This window comes from Peromyscus eremicus, chromosome X (assembly GCF_949786415.1).
Source record: "Peromyscus eremicus chromosome X, PerEre_H2_v1, whole genome shotgun sequence".
In the NCBI taxonomy this organism is placed as follows: Eukaryota; Metazoa; Chordata; class Mammalia; order Rodentia; family Cricetidae; genus Peromyscus; species Peromyscus eremicus.
In genome coordinates, this window is record NC_081439.1 from 24,075,046 (window position 1) to 24,096,231 (window position 21,186).

General features: G+C 39.0%; 1 pseudogene; it reads left to right on the plus strand.

Moving 5' to 3' along the window:
• The first annotated feature begins 1,561 nt into the window (after positions 1-1,561).
• The window catches only part of LOC131899733 (small ribosomal subunit protein eS1-like), a 39,962-nt pseudogene continuing 20,337 nt past the window's right edge, over positions 1,562-21,186 (plus strand).

The window sequence follows — 21,186 nt, forward strand, 5'->3', positions numbered from 1 at the left end:
CCTGTTAGGTACCAATTACACAAAAGACATTCTAGGAAAGAGAATAAGAACAACCAAAAGATCAGGATGGACAGAATGTGACAAAGGGCAGAGGAATTGGTCTAATGTTCCTTTGTTGAGCCAGACAGCTAAGTGGATGTCAATGGACAAGTGAGTGCAAGCTTCACTGAGCTTGTTAAATGAATTAAAATAAGCATGTTAAGAATCATTATCCTATAATAATTTAGCAGACTGATTCTTGACATCATGATTAAAATAACTGGGGGTACTTTAAAACATATTTATTGAGGCAAAATGAATAAATATTAAAGGAGTGTCATACAAGTATATACTTTGAAACCATTATTGCTATAAAAATAATGAAAACATCACCCCTCAAAAATTTTGTGCCATTTTGTGATTCTTTTTCTTATTCTTTACATCCCAGCCACCATGCCCACAGATAAGCTGCTCTACTTTCTATCACTCTAGGTTGATTGTCATCTTTATAGTAGTATGTATACATAGAATCATATAATATGAGTTCATTTTGGCTGTTTTTCCCACAATGTCATCATTTTGAAATTTTGTTGTGTGCTCATTCTTTGCTGCATAACCTGCTGATAAGCAATGGGGTTGATTCAAATTTTAGGTCATCATGAATAAAGGTTCTATGATAATCTTTGTATAAACATATGCTTTCCTTTCTTTGGAAAAAAATTGTAGGAGTGGAATGGCCATAGCATATGGGGGCAATTAGCTTAACTTATTGACAAATTGCCATCTGTTTTCCATTTACCTCCCTGCCAATACTTGAACGGCTCACTTTATTATTTTAAACCACTGAATAAATGTATACACTATTTCTTCATGGTTTTAATTTGCATGTCCTTTAAGATTAATAATATAGAGTCATCAGAGGTCTTATATCTTCTTTTACAATGACATTTAAAACATCTTTTGGTTATTTTATATTGAGTATGTGTTAAATTTTTATTGGGAGCTCTTTATGTATTTTGGACATACATTTTTATTGCAGAAATGACTTGTAGATATGGGGTTGGAAGTCAAGGAAACCTATGGTGAATAAGACTTGGACCTTGCCTATAGGACAGGTCAATGAACAAAAAGAGCCAAGACAGTAAGAAGTTGTTGAAGACATTTGGGGCTACAATCAAGACCTTTTAGAGTTCTAACTATAGAGTACAAAGTCTGGGAGGGTTTTGTAAGGTTTCTCAGAGGAGGAAGGGTCTTTTTTATTTTGTTTTAATGAGTGAAGCGCTAGATAGGTTAAAAAAACATTCTAGACAAAAAGATTATGTGCAAAGGCAAGACCATGATTTGGGATACTGTTAGTGCTGGATGATAAGAGAGAGTGGAGATGGAGAAAGGGGATAGGGCAAGGAATGCTGAGAGGAGATTGCTAGCTTGTGGAAAGCTTTGTAGATAGGTTTAAACATATGAATTGCATCTTCAAAGCAATAGGGAGTCTGCTGAAAGATTTTAAGCACCAGAGTAAAGTGGTTAGTTTTGCACTTTGAGAAAATATCCTGCAGTGATAGCAAAGGATTAGAAGAGCATAATGAATTCAGAAAACAATGACGAGACCCTAAACAATGAAGTAATAGCAGGGATGGAGAAAGGTGCTATGCATTCTCAAGGTAATAGTGCTAGACGATGGTGAGTGTGTAGAGGTCAGGAGTGAGGGAGGTGGTTATATCTTAGGAGCTCCCTAGATTCTGGGAGAAATAATGAGGTGATTTTCAAGACCATTTGTTATTTTTAAGAATACAAAAAGTTAGAGAACATTATATGCTCTGATTGTACCAACACATTCATTCATTTAATAATTTTTATTGAATGCCTACCATATGGTAGGGAATGGGAAGAGATCAAAACAGATACTATACTAGCCTTTCTGGGTTTAAAAAAAATCTAGCATGGAAGAGATAAAGTGAAATAATCTTAAATATGTATAATTTAAGTCAAATGGCTTTGGATTGCTGGAGACAAAACAATAGGTTGTTTGGATACACACAAGGAGACTTGGAGTAGTCTCAGTCTCAAAGAGCAATGCCTCCCTCATCGTGTAAAATATTGTTTTTAAGATCCAAAGGAATTATAGTGGCCAATATTAAAGAATAATGGTTCAGAGGCAATAAACAGGAAGATGATATGATAAATATGGTAGGACATCTATGTAGAGGTTTCTGCAAAACAGATGGAAGCAGGTAGAGACATGGCAGAAGGAGAAGGCATCTATTTACAGGGAAACAAAAACCATAGCAAACATGGGAACTTAGGAGAGATGTTAGTAGGGTTAGAAGAGAATAAGGCTGATGAATACCACTAAGAATATGGACCATAGAATACCTATATTTAAACAGATGGAGGAAGAGAGAAGACCAGTTAACAAAAGGAAGGAATATTATGGAAGGAAGCCAGGAAAAAGGTAATACGTGGTTTCCCATGTGCAGATGGACAGTAATGGCTGTTTTGGTTTACCGACTTGTCCCCTTACTATGTATAAAAACATATATAGTCTTAATTAATTTTCTTGATTATCTTTTGCCTCATTAAATCGCAAGGAAAGTATGCATATAGAGGAAAAATAGACTTCATATTGATTTTAAATGTTCTCAAGGGAACTTGTTTCGGCATCTTCCCGTCTGCCTGTCATTCTGAAGAGTGATTGAAAATTTTAGATTCATGAAATCATTTTCCAGCATATTTGCAATGTAATCACATTCCATAGTGTGTGCTTCTTGTTCTGTGAAATGAATCAGAATACTGTAGCCATTTCATATCTTCTGGGAACAAAAATCAAGATGCAGAAGAAGGTCCTTCTGGTATGTTATATTAGTATGCTTCTTACACGAGAAGGAATTCTTGTTAGGGAAGCTTGCTGTAAAGCCCAAACTAACTATCCAGAGAAAACCTATCACTCCTTTCTCTGTCTCTCTGCTTCTATCTGTTGTTTTTTCAATATCTGCTTCATCACTTTCTACATCAAGCTAACTTCTTCAATTCACACCCTTTCTATTACTAACAATCATTTCTGAAGAGTATGCTATGTGGCATGCACAGTGCTATTGAACAACACATTTTCTTACTTAAGAAACCATCAGAGGTATACTTATGACACTCATAGAAAAAAAGGCTAAAGTTGAGAGATATTAAGCTCTATGTCAGATTTTTGATTTGCTATTGGCATAATATAGTCATTGTATATAATACTGGGTTCCATAAGGATAATTTTGTTTATGGACATAAAGCACTTTGACTACCTATCCCATACAATCTACCCTTTGTTTTTCTCCCTTTCTTCTTCTATTATACCCCTTTCTTCCCTAGACAGTTTTAGTTCCACTTTAGTGTCATATGTGTGTACATAATTTTATGTATTTATATAAAGACCTAGAATCAACAAATAAGAAAACCATGTGATTTTTTTAGCTTGTCTTAATTAGTTTAATATGATGCTCTCTATGGCATACATTTTTCTACTTACCACATACTTTTGTTCTTCATTATAGCTGAATAGAATTGCATTATATGTATGTGTGTATTCATATCACAATTTCATATATATGTGTGTGTGTGTGTGTGTGTGTGTGTGTGTGTGTGTGTGTTCCATATATTGAACTCAAATATCTTAACCATCAAGTTATATAATTCATAGTAAAGACAATTTAACCGTTCAGGATATGTCCACTTATGTTGCAGTAAGAACCACCCACCATCTTCTAATAGAAAACATTTGCTCCTCAGGCATAAGGCATATTCATGCCCCAAAGTGAGCTGTAGTGATGATTATACAAAGCTAAGGGGGTTTTGTGTATTATATTTCTGTATTATACTAATTCATTACATATTTTTAGATTCATTTTATTATATATGCATTATTTTAAAAACGTATTTTTAGCACAGCAGGGTGTTTGGCCATCCTATCACCAGAGTAGGTCAGTTCGGGCTTTCTCTCGACCATTGCCAGTAGTCTATTATGGAGGTATCTTTGTGTATTTCTGGGGACCTCTCTAGCACTTTGCTTCTTCCTATTCTCATGTGGTCTTCATTTATCATGGTATCTCTTTCCTTGTTCTCCCTCTCTGTTCTTGATCCAGCTGGGGTCTCCTGCTCCCATAAGCTCTCTTTCCCTGGACACTTGCCCTTCATTACCTCCCTGCCATGTCCAGTTTACTCATGTAGATCTCATTCCATTTCTCCGTCATTGGGCAATCCCTTTGTCTTTCTTAGGGTCCTGTTTTCTAGGTAGCCTCCCTGGAGTTGTGAGTAGCAGACTAGTCATCCTTTGTTTTACATCTAGTATCCACCTATGAGTGAGTACATACCATGTTTGTCTTTCTGAGTCTGGGTTACCTCACTCAGGATGATTTTTTCTAGATCCATATTTGCCTGCAAACCTTATGATGTCATTGTTTTTCTCTGCTGAGTGGTACTCCATTGTGTATATGTACCACATTTTATTTATCCATTCTTCTAGAAGTCTCATCCAATGACTAATGGAAGCAGATGCAGAGATCCACGGCCAGGCCCCAGGTGGAGCTCCAATCAGCGAGAAATAGGAGGGATTGTATGAGCAAGAAATGTTGAGACCAAGATTGGAAAAGGCACAGGGACAAATAGCCAAACTAGTGGAAACATATGAACTATGAACCAATAGCTGAGGAGCCCCCAACTGGATCAGGCCCTCTGGATAAGTGAGACAGTTGATTTGCTTGAACTGTTTGGGAGGCCCCCAGGCAGTGGGACCAAGACCTGTCCTTAGTGCATGAGCTGGCTGTTTGGAACCTGGGGCCTATGCAGTGACACTTTGCTCAGCCTGGGAGGAGGGGACTGGACCTGCCCCGAAAGAATCTGCCAAGTTGAGCTGAATCCCCAGGGGAGTCCTTGCCCTGGAGGAGATGGGAATGGGGGATGGGCTGGGGGGAGGGCGGGAGGGGGAGGAGGGAGGACGGGGAATCCGTAGCTGTTATGTAAAATTAAATCAAATTATAAAACTTAAAAAAGGGAAGGGATATCAGGAGATTTACTAACAAGTATGAAAATACAACTTACAGAAGGAAGGGCTACAGTTCTACAGCACAGCAGGATTGACTATAGTTGACAACATTTTGGTATGTACTTTATATAAACTAAAGGAAAAGTATTGGTGGATGTATTAAGGCAACTCCACACAGTTAAAAGGGAGGTTTAGCATGGGTGGTTCAGTGGTAGAATTCTCGCCTGCCATGGGACTTTTAATCCCCCGGGTCATAGGTTTGAGCCCCACATTGGGTGCCAGATATTGGTGGAAGTATTAAGGCAATTCCACGTAGTTAAAACACAGGTTTATTTATCCCTTACAAGTAAAGGGATAGGTTACAAGGTCTGGGAGAGGTGAAGTGTAGTCCAGCGGTGTTCTCTGGAGAACTCTGCTCGATCTACCGTCCAACATCCAGGCTTACCAGGAACCAAGAGAGCCAGCACATCCAGATCTCGGGTCTTAAGCCCCCCCCAACCCCCCACCCTCCCCACTCCCCCCCCCCACCCCTGCCAGTCTTGACCCTGCCTCATAGGCATGACAGTTACCAGAAGCCTCAATGGGGGTAGTACTTCCAGGTCAAAGCTGGAACAGCTACCCACTATAGAAAAGAGTTCAGAATGTCTTGATATAAAGAAATGACAAATGTTTAAAGAAAGAGAAATGTTAATTACCATGGTTTGATCATTGTATATTGTGCAATACACAAAATTATTACAAATATAAAAAAACATATTTTTATTGATTCTTTAGAAATTTCATAACACAGATCCCAATCCCACTCATTTCCCAGTCCTTCTATATCTGCCCTCCATCCTTGTAACCTCTTCCACAAAAGAAAATATGAAATAAAAATTTAAATTTAAATAAAGAAAAGAAAAGAAAAAAACCATCTTGCCGATCCCTCTGGGAAATTACCTGTTTCTCTATCAATTTCTGCCTTTTCTCATACCAGTCACAGCTATCATATCTCCAGTTCTTCCATACATATACCCCTCCACTTCTACATCTTTCCTGCCCCTCTATCACATGTTCATTCATTGTAGTGGTATTAGAAGCTCTGGTGTGTCACACAGTACACCCTTTTGCCCCAACAGCTTTACTTGCAAATGTTCATTGCAATGAGTTGTTGATCTGGTTCAAGGCCTCTGGCTTCTCCTACCCCATCAATACTGGACCTTCAACAAGACTCTTCTCAAATATCCTGCTGTTGCCCAGAGTCATGGAGATACTGTGGCTATGGTTCCACAGGATTGATCCCTTCACCTTCTCCAGCAGCTCACAGATAGAGTAAATGTTTGGGGTGGGCCAACTCAAGTGCCTGGAACTGGGCCTAAGTGGTAGCTGAGTTGGTTAGTTCAGGTCCTGGCTGGATCTCCCCTCCCCTTCATCAAAGGGTGGAGCCAGCTCTCCCATACCCATTTCACTCTGGGCCAGATCTCCTGAGTGCAGAATACAGTGGTTGGTGAGGGGTGGGGCCAGCCAAGCATAGTGCTCGGACCTCAAATGGCTTCAGGTGGTAACCCAGACTACAGATATCTGCATGGCCTTTGGTGGTAACATGGGCCTCAGACATCATCACAGACCCTGGCTGTGGTAGAATCAACCCAGACATGGCCTTCAGTGGCAGGTCAGGCCCAGAAATCAACATGGATTCAGGTGATAGCCCAGACCATGGACAATTCAAATGGCCCTCAGTGGCAACACATGCCACTAACACAAATACAGACCCTGGCTGTGGTGGGGCTATGGACCCAGATGCATGTTGTGGGATATTTGTTGAGCAAGTTGGATATGCCTTTCTAAGAAGAGGTAACTGATCCATGTGGCAGAATGTAGATTTAAAAATATGGGTTGATGAAGTTATAAGCACTAGTTGGGAAAAAGTTTAAGCTAAAGCCAAGCTTTCATAATTAATAATAAATCTCCAGGTCATTATTTGTGGGCTGGTGGTTCAAAAAAAAAAAAAAAGCTTGCTACAGACATGACTCTCCACAGCAGCATGGGCCTAGATGTCACCATGGACTCAGGTGGCAGCGCAGGCCACTCAGATCAGTATGGCTTCTGGTGGCAGCATGGCCCTCTGACATCAACATGGCCTCAGATGGAAGCATAAGCTCATCATATTGGCCTGTTCTTTACTGCCATCAAAGTTTCCAGTTCCACCTGTCTCCACAGGGAATGAACCATTCCCATTCTCTTTCTCTCCCATCTCCCTGCCACATACTCTATCTTCCTTATCTCTCCATCACATTTTTGTTCATCACAGTGGCCCCTGCTGCCCCAGCCTGCAGGAGCCATGGCGGGTGCTTAGATATCATCTTCCTGGCTGCCCCAGCCCTAGCTGGGGACCCAATTCATTTTATTTTTTTAAAAAAATATTTCTTTTACTTTTTGAGATTATAATATAATTACGTCATTTCCCTCTTTGCTTTCCTCCTTCCGACCACACCCCCATATACCCCTCCTTTGTTCTCTTTCACATGCTCTTCTTTTTACCTTAGTTGTTGTTACATGCATATATGTATATACATATATTCATAAATAGAACATGTTCAATCTGTATAATGTTACTTGTATGTATATTTTCAGGACTGACCATTTGATATTGGATAACTAATCGGTGAGCTTTTTCCTGGGGAAGACTATTTTAACAATGCTCAGCTTTCTTTAGTTGCCTATAATTCTTGTGTAAGGTTGAGGCTTCCTAAGCTTTCCCTTGTCAACTTGAGCATGTCTATTGTTGTTTTTGTTCAGCTCATGTTTAGGCAGTCATGTTGGTGAGACTTTATTGGTATAGCTTATAATATTCTTAGGAAAACACAGTCTCACAGGAATTTCCTGATCCTCTGCCTCTTACTGTCTTTCTGTTTGATCTTCCTCAGTATTCTTCAGCCTTTGTAGATGTATCCATAAGGATTGGGCTCCAAAATTCTACATTTTGATTGTTCTGGTTTCTTGTAATGGTCTTTGTGTATTGCAAAAAGGTTTTTTGTTTGTTTGTTTGTTTTTGTTTTTTTTCTTACATTTAGTCAAGACTAAACTTATCTGTGGGTATAAGGGCAGACATTCAGAATGTGGTTAGGGATTATGTTGATTTAGTGAAGTGTGATTATAGGTTGTCCTCTACTGTCTATGACTTCACTAGCTGTAGCTAGAGTTTTCCTGCCTGGCTCACAGTCAGGACAAATCTCTCTCACCTGCCAGTCTCACAGCCACTCAGACCCAACCAAGTAAACACAGAGATTTATATTTCTTACAAACTGTATGGCCGTGGCAGGTTTCTTGCTAATTGTTCTTATATCTTAAATTAATCCATTTCTATAAATCTATACCTTGCCATGTGGCTCATGGCTTACCGGCATCTTCACATGCTTCTTGTCATGGCGGCAGCTGGCAGTGTCTCCCTCTGCCTTCCTGTTCTCTCAATTCTCCTCTCTGTTAGTCCCACCTATACTTCCTGCCTGGCTACTGGCCAATCAGTGTTTTATTTATTGACCAACAAGAGCAACACGTTTGACATACAGCCCATTCCACAGCAACTAGCCCTTGGTATTTGGCTAAGTTTCAAGACTAGGCATGATTTCTCTTGTTGAGAAGATCTTGTAGGGCTGATTGGAGAACTATTGGTTCCTGCCAAAGCGTTCATGCCACTACTGCACCATTATGGTGATTTGCTATGCTGGTCATTGCTGTGGTTACATGCATCATAACTGGCTATAACCGTTGGTTACTTCCCTTAGATAGATAGTATTTTTATTTTTATTCCTTTTATTATTATAAATTTAAAGATTTCACCATGATAATGAGGATATGAGGAAAAGTAGACCCTCATCCACTGTTGGGATTGCAAAATGGTGCAGCCACTATGGAAATCAGTGTAGAGAATTCTCAAAAGCTAAAATTAAATCACCTAGATATTCAACTCCTTGGCATGTGCCCAAAGGACTTTACATCCTACTTTACAGATGTTTATTACTACCCTATTCATAACAGCTAGGAAATGGAAACATCCAAAATGTTCTTAAGCCAATGAATGGATAATGAAAATGTGGTACATATATACTGTGGAATAACATTCAGCTGTAAAAAATGAATTGAGGAACTTTCAGGTAAATGAATAAAATTAGAAAAGATGATACTGAACGAGATAATACAGACTTAGAAAGACAAACATCACATGTTCTTTCTCATGGGAGACTCCTAGCTCCAAATCATCAGATATGAGTACATATCCTGGAGTAACTGCAGAAACTAAGTAAGTAAAATGTGAGCATTGCCAAGGTGGTTGGGGGTGCTGAGAAAATAATAAAGAAGGTGAACAGCAGGGTAAAATGATCTGAGAGGAAAAATGGGGAGCTGTGATTAGGGAGTAGGGAGGTAGAGGAATACAGGAGAGAGGATGGTAAAATTACAGTAATGATGTCTGGGAAAAAAGTCATTAGGAAATAAACTAGTAACTATCTACCTAAAAATATATAATTTAATGAAATGTTTCCATCTGGGCTGACAACACTCTCTGTAAGAACCAAAAGATCTTCTAATAAAATCCTAAGAGCAGGCAGAAAAGCCTTCTTCTGAGTTAGTCAGAGTTGTCCAAGAGACTCTCAAAACATTACAGGCTATTAATATTGCCCTTTTTTGTCCTTCCACAGGTGGAAGGTAAAAGGTCTCTGTTGCTGAAGACAATATGCACTGCAGGAACTGGTCCTAGATGTCCCAGAGCTGGAGTTGTCCTAAATGAACCCTCCCTAAGGACTAGCTATCATGGTACCAGATTTATTTTATTTTTATTCATGTGCATGTGTGTGGGTCTTTGTGTGTGTATGTGTGCGAGTGTGTGTGTGTGTGTGTGTGTGTGTGTGTGTGTGTATACATGCATACATGCATGTGTGTAAGTTCTGGCAGAGAATGATGGATTCCCTGGAGCTAGTACAAAGGAAAAGAGCTCTATAGAAGAGCACAGGGCTTAAATTGAGGAAAGGAGGAATATTTCCCTGAAATCAAATATATACAAGTAGCATTTTACAGTTTGATCAGGATATATATCTCAACAATTAAGGGAATAGAGGCCATGAATTTGAGAGAGCAAGGAGAGGTACATGAGAAGAGTTGGAATGTTGGAAAGGAAAAGGAGGATTCTATTTTAATTTAAAAAATAAAATCCCTGTAGGAAAACATTTTGTTTAATTAAAATGCATATATAATATATGTAAGTATATGTCTATGTATATATAATAGTTTAAATGAAGTTACACCACTTGGGGTTGATAATGCTTTCCCCAAGAGCCGTAGAGTATCTAACAAAATCCTCAGCATCAGACATGGGAAAGCCAGGAGATTATATTAGATACCAAGAACAATATTGGTAATTGCCATTGCTCTTGATTTTCTTCTAGAACTTGAAGGTAAAACAGTTTTGCTGATGACACCACACACTTCAGGCACAGGACTTGTAGGAATAGAGCAGAACTAACCTGGAAACTTCTTCCCTGAACACGAGCTTTCCCAGTATCTGAAGGTACTATACAGTGCACATTATATCCAATGGCAGTGCATTTCAACATCTGTACAGGATGTTGGAATTTAAATTTAAGGTTATGTGAAGCTACAATGAATTTGTGACATGGGCATGGGAATATCAGATGTTGATATTGCTCAATAAGGGAATTTGGAATATCAACAGACATGGGAAGAAACAGGCATTTTTCAATTTCTCGAGAATAGTCAGGGTAAATGATGTTCATTTACTGCAGATGTTTTTCTGGTTTATATAACCATGAACATGCTGGCCTGAGAATCAAGTTTCCTTACTGAACTGTAAACTCTTAACTCTGTTATCAAAGAGCTGTAACAATAAAGATGTGCCATGGAATGCAATTTTCACTCATGTGCTTGATTGTCATGGGTTCTCTGGTTTCCCATTTCAGTTCTTGTGATTTGGCCAACTTCTCACACAGGAAGACCTGGGAAACTCCAGAATGCTGCTATCAAGAGTAGGAGACTCCCTTACTTTGCAACGTACATTTTTCCTTGATAAGGTATATTTTAAGTAAGTCTTACAATGCAATATCTATTTATTTTCTAAAGGTATTTACTGTATGCCCTGGCCCTCTTTTTTATTATTGATTTATGTGTATGAGTATTTTGCCTGCAAGTAAGTATGTGCACCATGTTTGTTTTTATATTTATTTAATTTTTGTTACATTCTTCCAGGAATCTTATAGTCAGATTCAAAATTTTTAAAAATGTATTAATTCCCAATGTGATCAAATTACTTCTTTGTTTTCTAATCTTATATTCTCCTGTTAACACCATCCACATCTCCTCTTGCTCTTTCAAGCTTTATTTCCATGCTTGAGTTTTTAATCCCCTCTTTAGTTACTGTCTTTCTCTTCTATATTTCTGATCAAATCCTACTTAGAATTCCTTTTACTATCCACTTTATCAGCACTGAGGAGGCTGAGAGCTAACAAACAAAAACCAAATAGTAGTACAGGTTGGGGGCATGTCACAATTTCTAGATCACCAGCAATTATAGGCCCAGCCTGTCAGCTGTAAATCCTCATCTAGGTCCCTCCGTAGCTATTCATTTCTTTTGTAAAATGACTATACCTCCATTCTTCTCAAATCATCAAATCTTACTAGTTGTTTCCCCTACTTTCAGTCTATAGTTTAGTGTAGCTGGAGTTTTCCTGCCTGGCCCACAGTCAGGGCAAATCTCTCTCACCTGCCAGTCCCACAGCCACTCAGACCCGACCAAGTAAACACAGAGACTTATATTGGTTACAAACTGTATGGCTGTGGCAGGCTTCTTGCTAACTGTTCTTACAGCTTCAATTAATCCATTTCCATTAATCTATACCTTGCCACATGGCTCATGGCTTACCGGCATCTTCACAAGCTGTTTCTCATCGTGGCGGCTGGCAGTGTCTCTCTGACTCAGCCTTCCACTTCCCAGCTTTATTCTCCTCCTTGCCCCGCCTATACTTCCTGCCTAGCCAACGGCCAATCAGTGTTTTATTGATTAATTAGCAACACATTTGCCATACATCCCACAGCACTTCCCCCCCCTTTTTTTTTTCAAAAAGGAAGGTTTTAACCTTAACAAAGTAAAATTACATATAATTTGGGAATTTGGGCGTAGCTTCTCTTACTACTTCCTGCTGGAAGGGGGCGCTGTATCTTATGGGGAAACAAAGAAAATTTTAGGATTATGGAGTAGTCCATGAGGGTGTATCATCTGAGCCAGTTGCCTTGAAATCGTTCTGGATGTTGGATCATCAGGGCCATGGTGTCATCAGAGATCTTTCAGGGGGTCTTGGTTGGTTAAACCTGATGTATCTTAATCTGGAACAATTCCATAGCCTTTGGCTTTCTGTGGGAACAAAAGCAGAGTCTCCTTTCCAAAGTAACATATCCTTACATCGAAATTTTGAACTCAAGATATCTTTAAAATATACATTTTGGCATAACTCAACAGCTTTTACAATCAAATGTTTTTCTGCAGTTAAAAGTCCCAAAGACAACACAATCCAGATTCTCTGTGTAATATCCATTTTTATGTGGCTTATTTTTTATACTACCTTTACTGTCTCTTTAATGACTTTATTTTTTAAAACTATGTATTTGTTTCTATAACTCTATATATCACCTTTTTTGTCTCTTCCAAGCCTACGTATCTTTTACACACATTGTAAACTATTACATCTGAATCTGTCTTATTGTGAATCTCTTGCCTTAAACTGCAGCAGCTGTGGCTGCTGGCTCCGCCCACCTCAGCTTCCCAACATGGCTACGTTTACCACCAGCTCTGGGAGCTATCGTGGGTCTATGCTTTTATCCAAGCAGCTTGTAGTCTAGAAACCTCTTTTTTTTTTGTTTTGTACTAGCAAAGTCTAAATCCACCATGCAGCTTAATCTGCCACTTGCAGAGGCCTCATTCCCGCCATACGGCAGGTCGAGCACGCAGGCCAGAAACCCACCAGTAGCTCAAACCGGCAGCTGCCACTCATTTGAGAGAGACAACTAGGAAGCTGTTTTTAGCTCTGCTTTAGAATCTTTTTTTTCTCAGTTTTTAGGTGGAAACTCTTGCCACCACGTTGGGCGCCATTTGTAGCTAGATTTGTCCTGACTGTGGGCCAGGCAGGAAAACTCTAGCTACAGTTTAGCTCTGGTAAAGTTGGAGCTTTCAGATGAAACACCTTTAACTTTTTTTTTTTTTTTTTTTTTCGAGACAGGGTTTCTCTGTGTAGCTTTGTGCCTTTCCTGGATCTCGCTCTGTAGACCAGGCTGGCCTCGAACTCACAAAGATCTGCCTGCCTCTGCCTCCCGAGTGCTGGGATTAAAGGCGTGCGCCACCACCGCCCGGCGAAACACCTTTAACTTTCAACCATACATCCTATAAATTTACCCTCCATTCTACTGTAGTAGAAGAAACACCTCAATAAGTGACAAACAATCTTCTTACTTCTACTCAAATATCTTGAGCTAATTGTCATGTTTATTCTCTCTTGGGTCTTCATTTTATTAATTTTAATTATCTCTTCTCTCTTACAATTTAGACATTTGAAGTCCTTTCCTTTCTTGAAAGTATCTATTTTTACCACTTAATATTTGACAAAGATGCAAAAAACATATTTTAGAGAAAAGAAAGTATCTTCACGTAATGATTCTGGTAAAAGTGGGTGTCCACATGCAGAGGACAGAAATTAGGCCCATATCTATCACTTTGAACAAATGCTAACTCCAAAGGGATCTAAGACCTAAACTTAAAACCTGAGACACTTGAACTGCTAGAAGAAAACATAGGCAGTACATGATACAAATGTAGGAAAGGATGTCCGGAATAGAACTCCATTTTCTTAGGAATTAAGGTCAACAATTGACAACTGGGACTTCACAAAACTAAAAACCTTCTGCAGAGCAAGAGAATCAATCAACCAGGTGACAAGGAATTCCATAGAATGGAAGCCAGCTATATGTCCGATAGACATTTAATATCCAAAATAAACAAAGAACCCAAAGAAACAGAGTCTAAAACAAAACTAAACAACAAAACTAAAACCAAAACCAAACAAACAAAGAAAAACCCCAAATGACCCATTAAAAATGGGTCTGGAACATGAATAGAGAATTTTCAAAAGAAGAAAAAGAATGGCTAAGAAATATCTCCAAAATGTTTATCATCACTAGCAATTAGGAAAACACAAATCAAAATAAGTTTGAGATTTCATCTAAACCCAGATTGAGTGGCAAAGACCAATGGAACAACCAACAACAAATGTTAGATGGAATGCAGAGAGAAAGGAATTTTTATTCACTGTTGGTAGGACTGCAAACTGGTTCATCCATTATGGAAATCAGTGTGAAGAATTCTGAAGAAGCCAAAAGTAAATCTACCTTATGACCCAGCTATACCACTTCTTGGCATATACCCAAAGGACTTGACATTATGCTCCACAAGTATTTGTTTGCCATGTTCATTGTTGTATTCACATTAGAAAGAATCTAAATGTTCTACAACTCTCAATGGATAATGAAACTGGGGTACATATACTCTATAGAATACCATTTAGTTGTAATGAATAATGAAATCATGAACTTTGTAGGTAAATGGATGGCATTAGAAAAGATCATATTTGACCCAGACTCAGAAAGACAAATATTTCATGTTGTCTTATTGGAGGCTCCTATTTTCAAATCTTCAACGTTGAATCCATAGCCTATACTAACTATAGAAATCAGGAAAGAAAAACAAGACCATGGCCAGGGAATGGAGGTTGGGAAGCAATAGAGAGGGGAATAGCAGGGTTCAAGTAATCTAGTCAGAGAAATGAGGGATGGAGGGCTTTCTTAGAGAGGGGGAGTGAGGTAAATGCAGAAGATTGTGGGAAGAATATAAAGGGGAATAACAGGATAAAAGTGATCTGAGGGGAAATGGAAAAATGGGGATCCTTAGGGACGGCAAAGGTAGTAAATACTAAATGTAGGTATGTAGGTAGTAGGTAAAATAGCAATATGGATGACTGAAAAAGCCACAAGGAAACAAATACACATATATTAGTTTTAATGAACTTTTCTCATCGGAGCTAATGGTATCCCTCTAAGAGTCAAAAACATCTGACTAAAACCCCAATACCATACATGATAACTCTCATTCTGCACTGTTGGCTAGAGCTACCTAAGAGATTTCTAAAATGTACAGCCTATTCTTTTTCACCCTTGGTTACTCTCCAGAGGTAGAAGGTAAGTCTCTACTGCTTAAGACACCATGTGCTCCAGAAACAGGGCTCAGAGACACTGAGCTGAAACTGACTTAAATTCCCACTCCCTGAGGATTAGCTGTCATGATATCAGAAAGCACCATGCAAGCTTCCAAAGGAGGGAGGACTACTTGAAGGGGTAGAGCGGTGGCACTCGTGGCTGGCCGCGGATATCGCGGCAGCCACGGAGGTGGAAGAGAGAGCTGGATGCTGCGGTGGCAGAAGAATCACGAGCCATGGTTACTTTTTAGAGCTTTATTAGGAGGAAGGAGAGAAAGAGAGACAGAGACAGAGACAGAGACAGGGAGACCACGCGGAGGGGAGATACAGAGAGAATGTGGAAAGAGAGAACACAGAGAGAGCACATGGGAGGGCACATTTGCTTTTTAGGCTACGACGCCGTTGCAGGCTGATGACGTAATATGGACAGAATCTTTACACTACTTCCAAACTGGTAGTCCTACCCAGCTATGATGCCTGTGAACCACATCAATAAGTAGCATGGCATGATGACCTTAAGAAGCAGTAGTAGCATGTAGTAACCAATAGCTCTCTAATTGGACTTAAGATCCCCTCAATAAGAGGGATACCATACCTGGTACTAGAAACCTAGCTAACTACTCAGGGCCAGTGAATTCATGGTTATTTGTGGAGAATGGACAACTACTAATGTACTAAACCAGCATAATCCCTAACAACAATTTATAAACAAAACAATCTTACAAATACATATGTAGTATCTGTTTTGGATTTTAGGCAATTGTCTAGTCAAGATCCTATCTCTAATCTCTCATTCTGGGTGCTAAAAAGTAAATGTAGTCCACATTTCATTTCCTTGCATTTCTCTCAGTTTTCCGGTAAGTCTCATCCCTTGAGCTGTGTTTTTTGGAGATAGGCTCTATGCCACTTGCTGTGGATATTGCTCTGTATAAATAAACACTGATTGGCCGGTAGCCAGACAGGAAGTATAGGAGGGACTAACAGAGAGGAGAATTGAGGGAACAGGAAGGCAGAGCAAGAGACTGCCTGGAGCCACCGCCAGGACAAGCAAGATGTAAGGTACCAGTAAGCCACGAGCTACGTGGCAAAGTATAGATTAATAGAAATGGGCTAAATATAAGAGTAAGAGCTAGACAATGATAGGCCTGAGCTAATGGCCAAGCAGTTTAAATAATGTAAGCGTCTGTGTGTTTATTTTATAAGTGGGCTGCAGGACTTGGCGGGACCTGGAGAGAAAAGCTCTCCAGCTACACCACTCACTGACCTACTGAACTTATTTCAGCCCCTTTCTTTTACTTGACTGTTGGGTGATAATTTACTTAGTTGACCACTCCTTTCTTGATTTTCTAGTCTTAAATTCTCCCTTTAAGTCCATCCCCTATTTTGTCTTACTCTTTCAAGCTTTATTTTCACGCTTGCTTGAGCTCTCAGTTCCCTCCTTTGTCACTGTCTATCTCTAAAGATAATGGAATTTTCCCAAGTTCCTGCCTTGAGAAAATTCCTCCCAGAGTCCTGGGAAAAATGTTACCTATGGCATGTGGTATCTGAGGGAAAGGAATCTACATACACTACACTCTCTTGTCCGTTAACTTTATTCCTCTATGACAAAATTCTATCTATACAGCTTTAGCTCTGTCCTCACATTTAGCTCCTCTCTGTGCCCAGTTTTCCTGTCCTCATAGTTTTAGTAAGCTCCTATGCTTTTGACCTGTTCTTCATCCTCTGTTTCTTCATCCTCCATCTATCCCTCCTGGCTCCTTACCCCTGGCCCTGATAAACTCTACAAGAGATCTGCTTTACCCTCTACAGAATCTCTGTCTTCCTCTCCTCTCTCTGGCCAAGGGGTTCTGTGTCTGCCTCTGGAATTTCACTGCAGTCCTTACTGCACCTGGTTATGCAAAAAGCCCTATTGTCCTTGGTCAATCTCTCTGCCAGGCCCCTAGGCCCCGAAGGAAGGGGATGGACTGAGCTTCATTAGCACAAGAAACAAAGCTATGCCTCTGCTTGTTTCCTAGGCTCTGTAGGGGGTGTTGGTACCTAGTGGAACAGTGTCTGAGAAGCTTAGCTGTTTGCCAAAATGGCCTGGAAGTATTTGGGCACGCAAGAATTTCATAGCAGAAGACAGCTGAAATATTAAGGCTATATAACACCAAATATTCCATGATAAATGGCTTCCCATTTGACAGACCCTTGGCCGGTCAAAGTATAGCTTTAATACACAGCTGAATCTCTATAATATATTCTTGCAGCCCACAAGGTATCTCCACCATATTTCTGATCAAGCCCTCCTTAGAATTACTTTTACTATCCACCTTATCAGCACTCAGGAGGCTGAGAGATAGCAAACAAAAACTAAACAGCAGTGTAAGTTGGAGTATGTCACTTCTTTCTTGAATTCTGTGATAGCTCCTACTACCTGCCCATAGGCCTTTGCTTTTCTTTTGTTCCGCTGGGCTCCTCTCAGTCTCTTCTATAGTCTTTTCTTTCTATATTCATCTCTACATTCAGGTCCTTCCCATATTTGCCCTAGGTCTTATTTTATTTTCATTCTAAATATATACACAAATGAGTGTGTACATTCTTTTAAAACTATACTTTTTCCTCTAAGGGGTGGTCTAGCAGTATTCATCAGGGAATAAACAGGAATTCTTTGGTACAAGTTATGTGCTCTTTGGTGTGGTATGTTGCAATCAGCTGTGCATATGGATATGAACTGGCAGTTGTAGGAACTGGAAAATATACCTGAGAACATCATGTTGTGAGCTTCTAAAGTCTTGCGAAATTATTGCTGTTTGTAGTTTCACTGGAAACTTCATTTTCTTGGAGTAACTTAAGTGAATACTGGGAGCTTCTTTCTGCATGTGGGAGTTTCTCCCATTTCTCATTCATCTTTATAATCTTCCTTACAAACTAAGCTTGATATCATTTAACTAAACTTATTACTATCTTTCCATCACTCAGATTATTGCCCCATTATGATATTAATACTAAGTAATGTCAAAAATAACATTGATACAAAGACATCAGTCTTAATGACCAACACTACGGGGGAAAGATAGTGTAACAAGCTATGTTGATGCCAAAATTCCAGGGAGATCTTCCTTGGCCCTCAGAAAAAATACCTGTGTAGTAAGTAACAAAGGAAGAATTATCCCTGGTGATGTTTACCCATTCATTAACTCTGAGTTTCTTGTCCCTATAAATAGAAAATGCCTTACAATTTTGAATGTGGTTAAATTACAGCTGCTTGATTTTTCCTCCATTGTTTCTAGTCAGGCTTCGAATTTTTCATCAGAACTTGAAGCAGTGAGCCACATGCCTTCACATATCTGCCTAGTAAGGATAGAACCATCAGACACAGCAGCCCTGAGAGGGCTGGGGCCAGAGTTTATTAGTAGAAGTGTTTGCCTGACATGTGCAGGGGTCTAGCTTCAACTCGCAGTTCCACAGAAAGAAAGAAAGAAAGAAATAAAGAAAGAAAGAAAGAAAGAAAGAAAGAAAGGAAGGAAGGAAGGAAGGAAAAGGAAAGAAAGAGAGAAAAGCAGACTGAGGAAGAAGGAAGTATCTTCTCAAACAAGCATTTTGTAGTCTTCCAAGAGGCAATTGCTAGGTCAAATTATGTTTACATGTGAGAAGGAAGGAAATGAGATGAGGCATGCATATTCTCACTAACTTGGGGAACCATATTTGAAAAAGAATAAAACAAACTGGTGAGTCTCATATCTATCTTCAGTGGTGCTCATGTGTAGAGAATGTGTTGTTTATTAATGTCCTCAAGATGTGCTTGTGCATGTGGAGCACTATGATTTGGACACTTACAAAATGTGCCAATGTCATACAGAAATTTGAGACTGAGAAATAATTTCCACTCAAAGTGGAAAGTCAAAAGAATTTAATTGAGATAGGAAGCTCCTAGTGGTAAAATCTAAGAAAGAACAATTAGAGGAAACATTCAGAAGGGACCTACATGAATTCCATGAAAAACATGATTAAGAATATCAAGGAAGTGCAGGCTATATTCATTACTATGTCCAGGATAATCCATGATTGCTAGGCATAATGGTTTGAAGTTATATCAAGACAGTGAAACTAAAGTGTCAAATACCTGATATTTGCAGACCAAATTATATGTAGGTTAAAATGACCTTTGTATTATACAGCCAAGTAAGATAAAGAAGGAAATGTTGGTATAAAGCCCAGATGTTCCAAAATCTTGGGGGGAAATAACTACTGCTTTTTTTTTTTTCCTTTCTGGAACCATTTAAATTCAAACTTGAAATGATAGGATCTAGGTAAGGGTAGGATGGGCAACAATTTTCCCCCTCCCACTCACCCTTTTAATGAAAAATGATTCAATATGAGGAAACCCTGAAAGAGGAGTTTAACTATAAAAGATTTATAAAGATTTATAAGAGATTATAATACTCAGGAGGAATAAATTCTCTAGTTTCTGCATACAAATTAAAAATGTTCCCAAGGAAGAAAGGATGAATAAGCAGGAAGAAAGATCGGCTCAAATAAGAAAAGTCCTAGAACATTAGATTCCACAAGAGGAAGGATCAAGTCCTTTTAGAAGACAAACTGAAGCCAGAGACTCCTGTTTCCATAAGAACAACAATAATAACACAGGATGCCTGTGACTAAAACCGCAGAACTCTCAGATGCCAATCAAGCCAATCAAGTGTGTTAGGTAAGAATCTCTCACCCAAGATCAAGCAAGTAGCCTCCAAATCAATTAAATTGTTGGGGAGCAGAAGATCTGCACCATGAGGACTATTGATTTGTTAATGAATTACTTGTTCCTAGCCCCTTCAGGACTCTAGAGAGAACCCCAGCATGCGATACATTTGTTTCTATTGTGCAAGTCTATATCTCTGCCCTATTCATGAGATATGCAGATGAAAGTTCTGATTATTACCTATCTGTACTATATTAATATATATATATATTACATATATATAGTTAGAAGGGCTGAAGAATGTACAAAACGTTTGGTAATTGCAACAAAATATTCTACAGTCACAACTTGCAAAGTTTTATATTTATGTTATGCAGAGAATAAAACTTCTGGGATAGAGTCCAAAAACGTTGATGAATTAGTTGCAAAGGGTTTGGAGATATGCAAATGTAATGTGATTACTGAATTGGAAATGAAATGCGTCATAATCCAAATGTAGTAGTGTTTCTTGAGTTGTCCTGGTAGAATTCAGACAATTGATAAAAATTACTCTACTCGAACATTGAGGTTAACTTTTATGCATCCCAAATTTCTCAGTATCAATTTTTGTTGTATTTTCAAAAATTCATAATTTTTATAAAGATGGATTGGTGCAACACTGAGATAAATCATTTATGTTTTATATCAGTTTTTCTGCTGTTATACTGCTTTATGCCCCAAACCTGTCAGTGACATTTTAAAAAGTTTCCATTGCTTATAAATGTGGAGTAATTGATTGAGGTGGTCCTGCTGTTCTAAACTGGGTTCACTCACATGAGTGCATATTTCTCATTATTGGTTGCTCTTGGCTGTGAAAATTGGACAACTCAAAATTGCTCTATGTGTCTTTCATCCTCCTGAGATATTTTTATGGTAAGAGTGATATTCTAGTTTATTTTATGTTGATGTTATAAAACAACCTGACCAAAAACAACTTTGGGGAGGAAAGGATATATTTGGCATATACTCCCGGGTCTGTTATTGAGGGAAGTCAAGGCAGTAACTAAAGTCAGAAACTTGAAGGCAGGCTTTCTTGCTATTCAGTACAGCATAACTTTCAACTCACTTCACAACCAAAGCTTCAGGGATTGCAAAGAATTCTGATTACTAGATGGCTTGCAACATGGCTTATACTTAAGTAACTTTATTATGTAGTTCAGGAACACCTGCTTAGGGAGGGT